The sequence below is a fragment of the Choristoneura fumiferana genome, chromosome 3 (assembly GCF_025370935.1).
Source record: "Choristoneura fumiferana chromosome 3, NRCan_CFum_1, whole genome shotgun sequence".
NCBI classification, from domain to species: Eukaryota; Metazoa; Arthropoda; class Insecta; order Lepidoptera; family Tortricidae; genus Choristoneura; species Choristoneura fumiferana.
The window spans coordinates 1,322,512-1,330,280 of NC_133474.1; positions in this window are offsets into that span (position 1 = coordinate 1,322,512).

Sequence of the window (7,769 nt, forward strand, 5' to 3'; positions counted from 1 at the left end):
ATGCTTTCCAGTAATCAAAGTGAAAATAAAAAATAGTCCAAAGAAAGCAAAATGGCTAACGAAAGGTTTAAAAAAGTCGAGTAAACTAAACGCCGTTTATATTTTGAGTATAGAAATAGTAATAGTGATAGAAAAGCAAATAAAATTAAATTTAAAAGATATAATTCAATATTCAGATCTTGTTTGCTTGGAGCTCAGAGAATTATCAATAATAAGTACATAAATGCAGTAAAAATAAGTGCAAAGCAACCTGGAACATAATTTCCACTGCGGTATCAAAAAACTGCTGCAAACAACAAATTGACATTATAAATTATGAAAATAAATCTTATTCTGATCCATATGACATATGTAGCATTATGAATAATTACTTTGTAAACCTGACTAATGATAGTAATGAAAACCAATCTAAGATACCTAAAATGACTATTGATGGATCATTGCACAACCCTAGCACTATCTTTCTGAAACCAACTGATGAGCGTGAAATTTACAGAATACTCATGTCCTTAAATAATAGTAAAGCTTCTGGATACGATGAAATCACTACTGAGGTTCTCAAACTTTGTGCTGGTGCTATCTGCCATCCACTTTCACACATAATAAACCTATCCTTTACAGACGGAGTTTTCCCTGAACAACTAAAGCTGTCCATTGTTACTCCTATATTTAAAAAGGGAGATAAATCAAATCCAAACGACTATAGACCGATAACTAAAATCCCAATCTTCTCAAAGGTCTTTGAAAAAGTCATACATCATAGATTCAACGATTTCCTAAATAAATTTAATTTACTTACTTCTAAGCAGTTTGGATTTCGCAAGGGTAAATCTACAACGTTGGCTTGCTATGATTTAGTAAAAAAAGTCTCCGAAAGCTTAAATCATTCCACACCGATCATAGCTGTTTTTTTGGATATGAGCAAAGCATTTGACCGCGTTGACCATGATATTCTTTTAAAAAAAATGGAGTTATATGGGATACGAGGTAAAGCATACGACTGGGTACAAAGTTACTTGGTTGGTAGAATGCAGTGCATAGAAATCGAAAGAGTCACAAGAAACACAAGAATGCCATTACTAAAGAAACAATTAGATCTAGTTTTCTGCCAAACAAGATTGGAATACCTCAAGGTAGCATTCTCGGACCACTACTATTTCTAATTGCAATTAACGATTTTCCCAATGCTTTGAATCATGACTGCATCCTTTTCGCTGACGACTCTACCTTATAATTAAAGGTGACCACAAAAATATCTCGGTATTTGAAAAAAACGTAAATAGTACACTATCAGACGCTATCAACTGGCTAAATAACAATAATCTGAAAGTTAACCTGACTAAGACTAAAGCTATGCAATTTGGTCCGTATAATGCAAAGCCACTACCCATACAAATTAGATACAACCTTTCAAGCATAGAAACGGTTGATGTTGTGTCCTTCTTAGGCTTCAACATAGACAAAAATTTGAATTGGAAGCATCACGTTAACCAGGTCTGCAAGAAATTGGCTAGATTTGTGTTTGCCTTAAGAAAGCTGAAACAAACAATAACGCCAGAAGCAGCTATCACAGCATACCATGGTTATGTCTCCTCTGTTCTAAGCTATGGATTATTGCTGTGGGGAAATTCCGTTGAGTTGAAAGAGCTTTTAAAATTCAGAAAAAGTGTATTCGCGCTCTCGATAATGCAGGGATTCTGGATAGCTGCAAACCATTATTTAAAAAGTTTAATATACTTCCGCTCCCATGCATGTATATAAAAGAAGCATGTCTTTTTGTCAGAGACAATACGTGTTACTTCACTCGACGTACAGAAGCGAGTTCTCGGCACGTAAGGGCTCAATACAGGAGCCTTTTATGTCAGCCTCCTTGCCACACCTCCATCTATAGGAAAAACTGTTACAATATGAGTATAGTCCTCTATAATAGCTTGCCTGAAGATATTAAACTACAGAGCAAGCAAAGATTCAAATCTAAATTAATCGATTGGCTACAACATAAATGTTTTTACAGTGTGAAAGAATATTTGGCAGATAACGGGTGATGTTTATTTTAGGTAATTTTATTTGATTTAATGTGTTTACGGCATGGATATTTCATTTGTCAACGACTATTAGTGGACATTAGACCAGTATAAACGAATAATATATTTTAACGATAATTATTATAATTGTAAAATCTTATGTGTTAATAATTTGCACGCCTGCATGCAGGTTGGATACAATGGACAAGAAGACTGTAACACCATCTATACTGTATTCTAGCAAATAAACGATTCTGATTCTGATTCTGATTCTTATGAATGATGATTAGTGATTACTAGTAAGTGATACACTTTAATAAATAGCGAAAATCGAATCAGACTTGTTTAACACTAATCGCACGCGACATACGAATTACGTAGCTTTATTTATTATCATCAAACAAAACCGCGACGTTTACCTTCTCGATTCAACAACAGCTGTTCATATTCAGCGCCATTTTTACTAAATAATTGAAATCGAACATGTAAAATATTTGAAATTCGAAACACATATCGTCAGCCAGCATTATTTAAGAACCTTATATTAAATAATTTGGAATGACATAGGGAAAGTTATTTTGAATCTGGTGATATTTTCGAAAAAGTATTATACATGTAGTTTTACTATTAAGTCTACATTCAATATGTAAGGTAGTCTGAAAATAACCAATAAAAAAAATACTATGTCTGTGCGGAATTACATTTGAAATTTACCACGAGCTATGCAGTGAAGGAAAACATCGTGAGCAAACCTGCACATACCTGCGAAGCAATTCAATGGTGCGTGTAAAGTTCCCAATCTGCACTGGGCCCGCGTGGGAACTATGGCCCAAGCCCTCTTGTTCTGAGAGGAGGCCTGTGCCCAGCAGTGGGACGTATATAGGCTGGGATGATGACTATGTCTGTTTACGACAAACTGTGTAATTAAGTATTATGTAAAGAAAAAAAATCAACGAAAACGTAATGTAAAAAACGTGTCAAATATTAAATTACCTAGAAAAGTCGTGAAGTCCTATAACAACATATGATAAATAACGTGATAAGTCTAGATTAACATTATTGTAAAAAGTAAGAAATTATAATAATATAAATAGCCAAGCCCGATAAAGGATAAGGCTGCGTTTCCAACAAAGATGTGCGAGGATCATCCTCGCACAGCACATCTCTGGTGGAAACAGCTGAGCGGAGCGAGGCGGGGTAAATGGAGCGTTCCTATTGGTTCATGAATAACACGTTCCTCGCGACACATCCTCGCATATCTCTGGTGAAAACGGTGCCTAAATGTTATAAAAAAAGGAATTTGGCTAAAATCTGGCCTTTTGTGCGAAGTATACTGGTTCACTTTTGAGGATCCTTAATTAAATTAATCAGTAGGTATCAAACCATCATCATCATCATCCCAGCCTATACATATCCCACTGCTGGGCACAGGCCTCCTCCCACAATGAAAGGGCTTGGGCCGTAGTTCCTACGCGGGCCCAGTGCGGATCGGAAACTTCACACACACCATTGAATTGCTTCGTTGGTTTGTGCAGGTTTTCTCACGATGTTTTCCTTCACCGTAAAGCTCGTGGTAAATTTCAAATGTGAATTCGCACATGAATTTCGTAAAACTCAGAGGTGCGAGCCGGGGCTTGAGCCCACGACCCTCTGCTTGAGAGGCAATAGGTCAAACCACTAGGCCACCATGGCTTTTTTATCTACAACTATCATCTAGAATGAGCATCTTGAAATAAGCAGAATTTCAACGCTGCATAACAGAGGCGTCGAAACACGCCGAAATGATTCAAGAAAAGATGGCAGGTACTGCGGTTTGTCTTGCGCTAGACTTGGTTTTTCCTTGCAATTTTTCCCAGCACAAATCAGATTGCATTGTAATGTTGATATAACAGTCGCGCCTTGCAATGTAATCAAAAAAATACTTTTTTTATGCATTCTAAGCTGTACTCCTAATACTAGATTGATTTGTATTTGACATAATTAAAGTACGACGAGATGAAATATTGAGCATTTTATGAGGGATCCGTTAGTTTTAGAACCACTTGCTACTTAGACCAGCTGGTTTTCAGACGAAGTTATACTAACCCAATTTTAGCATAAACACAAAATGCATTAGGCCGCTAATGTTCCGGAGTTATTTTGATACTTGTTATTCACTCCCAATGCACTGTATTGTTGGCATTTATTAAAAATCAATGACCCATCGTAATCTGCTTTAGAATATTTAAATTACTTGAATTAATTAATTTTATCATTGACACTGTAAACCCGCATTCCGTTGACCACGCTTGATAGCGATTAAAAAGTTCAATTAATATTTTTTCATGAGTGCCCTCGCACTAGGCCTCTAGGTTGGCAACGCGTCTGCAATAACCCTGGTGTTGCAGATGTTTATGGCGGTGGTGATCTCTTACAATCAGGAGAACCACTTGCTTGTTTGCGTCCAGTCGTATAAAAAAAAAAAAAAAAAGTGCAATCATGGTCTAATCTATTTCGAAATCCTTTTTGCGTAGTTATGTATGTTTAAGTTTTGTTTTAAAACTGAAAACGTGTTTTTGTAAAGTTTGGGCCAATTTTTCAGCAATCCTAATTTCATGAATAATGTTGATAGTTTTTATGTACAATTCAGTTATGTTCACGACTATGAATAACACACATAAAAACATTGATAAACACCTAATCATTTTGGTCATTGGAATAATTACAACTCTTTCGCACCATATAAAACATTTTTGGAATAGCATTCAGCGAGATAAATCTGGCAATCGGCCAACACTGTTTACAAATCACAAACAATGATCTTTTTGCCTTTAAATCCCAGATTAGAATTAGATTTATACAGCCGGTCACCGAAAACTTTGTAGTTTTGTCCGTAAAAATGAGGTTTTCCGCCAAAATAAAAACCAAATGATAACCTCATTTTCAAATTCAAAATTAGAATCCAAGAAAGAAACAAAGCCACTTTACCAGCCAGCATAAACACTGCAGTTATCTACAACATATCATTCTTTTGTTTTTCGTTTCGTTTTTTGAAAAACATACCATCACGCCGACACTGCACTAGAAATTCGAATCACTTTTAAAATAGTTGTCCTCCAGGGCAAAGGGTTTAAGTCCATTCAACCTGCACTTTGTCACTTAAAAAAGTAAACATACCGATGCCGGCGATGACATATTGGCGCCAAAGTTGTCCCGCCTCCATTCTGCGCTGCTGAGTGACTGGCGAGCCGGGGACCGGGTCGTACGAATACGTTCTGTCTTCCATACGTCACGGCACGTCACAACACGTGCTACGTTGGCAGTTGGCAAGCTATAGCTGGAACAATGAATACGTTAGGATAGTGTAAACATAGCTTTAGGGCGCTGAAAAGCCATTTTTGGAGCTTAAAGTTACACAAAATACTTTTTAAGAACTCACGATTCCAGAACGCTCAAACTTGGTGTTAGAACTTTTGATTTTAGAATGCTAAGAACATGATTTCAGAATTTAATACCATATTTTGGCTAGTTTAATGCCAAAGCTTTATTCCGGATAATCTGTAGTGCCCATCTATGTTATGTGTACTCGCAGTGCAAATCTGTCTCTTAAATTTAACTTAGTAGTTGGGGAAGGGCGGGCGGAAATGTATAGAATATACCAATCACATTATTTATACCGGCCTTATTTATAATGACGACTGGATGGCCAAGTGGTTAGAGAACCTGACTACGAAGCATGAGGTCCCGGGTTCGATTCCCGGCCGGAGCAGATATTTGTATGAATACAAATGTTCTCGGGTCTTGATTGTTTAATATGTATTTCAGTATGTATTTATCTATATATATGTTTATCCGTTGCCTAGTGTCCATAGTACAAGCTTCGCTTAGTTTGTGACTAGGTCAATTGGTGTCCCATAATATTTATTTATGATTATGAATATGCCTACGGCTCCGTTTGTGAAGAATTTGTTTACTGCTATGCCGCGGGAACGATAGAATTTTCCGGGATAAAACTACCTATTACCCCTCCCAGGGGCTTGTTAGATAATTTTCACAAACGCATTGTTCTGAGTAGCGAATTTTCACGTTCGCAAATTTATTCATTCGTCTTTTTTCATGTAGACGAAGTGTATACGCCGTCGCGTGCCATGCACGGAGCGTCAAAAACGGTGCCGATACGTTTCATAAGGGTATGACACGCCGTTGACATGTTATAGCCCGTGTCGCTTTACATTCCGTGACTGATGCGTTCCTATTACGGTCATGTTATGATACGGTGTCGTGGGTAGAGACCTTAAATTATTCCTTTTATATAAATAATTTTTGACCCCCGACTCAAAAAGAGGGTGTTATAAGTCTGACCGCTACGTGTGTCTGTCTGTGGCACCGTAGCTCTTAAACGGGTGGGCCGATTTGAATGCGGTTTTTATTTCAAATTTTTCTAGCGATGGTTCTTAGATATGTTTCATCAAAATCGGATTTAGGCATTTTTGAGATATTGGACTTTGAAGTGACAAAGTCGGGAGTTTTCCAACTTTTTGTTAGTTAGGTATTAAATATAGTCAGCACTTTCATTGGTCGTTGATTTTCCCTGTCTTGGATTGAAACTCGAGTTCTTAATAACTAATAGAAGTGTACCGTCAGCCAAATATGTGGTCTACCACCCTAAAGATGATAATTTGACACGAACTTGTTTAAAAATTGATAGACCACTTATTTGGCTGATGGTCCCTACATACACCGAGTGACAAAACAACGGGTCATCACTTCATACAACTTTATATGTAAAGTGACCATTATTTTTTTCCTCTAAGTATATTTTCATGTTTATCTATAGCGCTGGCGTGGGTCAAAGATATAACAATTATCTTAATCCTTTATGATTATATTATATCAAAGATTGACGTATTATAATATGTAGGATAAAATAAAATATGATATGATAAAGCGTGGTAACAACACCTCTATCGGTTTATTCCATCAGTTATTGTGATTAAGAATCAGGTAGAGGTACGATTTACTAACACGGGTGGTAATATCGGTATAATCAGTATTTGATTATTTTAATATATAATGACGACTTGATGACCAGATGGCCTAGTGGTTAGAGAACCTGACTACGAAGCTTGAGGCCCGGGTTCGATTGTCGGGGCAGATTTGTATGAAATACGAATGTTTGTTCTCGGGTCTTGGTTGTTTAATATGTATTTAAGTATGTATCTATCTATATAATTATCAAGCGGTCGGACAAAAAGTGCCGATGACGTCAAACCACTTATAGGATGATTTCAAATAGTATTTTTGATTTTCATAAACAATTATCACTTATCATTTATCAACCTCTTTATTAAACGATGTGAAATTTGTTTTGTTCACTGAATTCCATTGATTTATTTACGATTATTTTGTTACTTCATTAATGCTAGCTACTTTGTTACTACATGTCACACGGAAGTTTAAATAAAAACATCATCTTGTGTGCAAGATTACGTCATTTTTACGTCATCCGCACTTTTTGACCGACCCCTGATAATTATATTTATCCGTTGATTAGTACCATAACACAAGCTGCTAAGCTTACTTTGGGACTAGGTCAATTGGGATGCACCAAAAAAATAACTATAGTTTTATTTTATTGTTGGAAAGAATAGGATATTTTAAGATACCATTTTCATTGATTTTGCATTTGGATGAGTATTTAATTTTTTATAATTTTTTTACGAAATACGCTGGATGACGTCACAGTGAGACAGCCACGTTCCATTG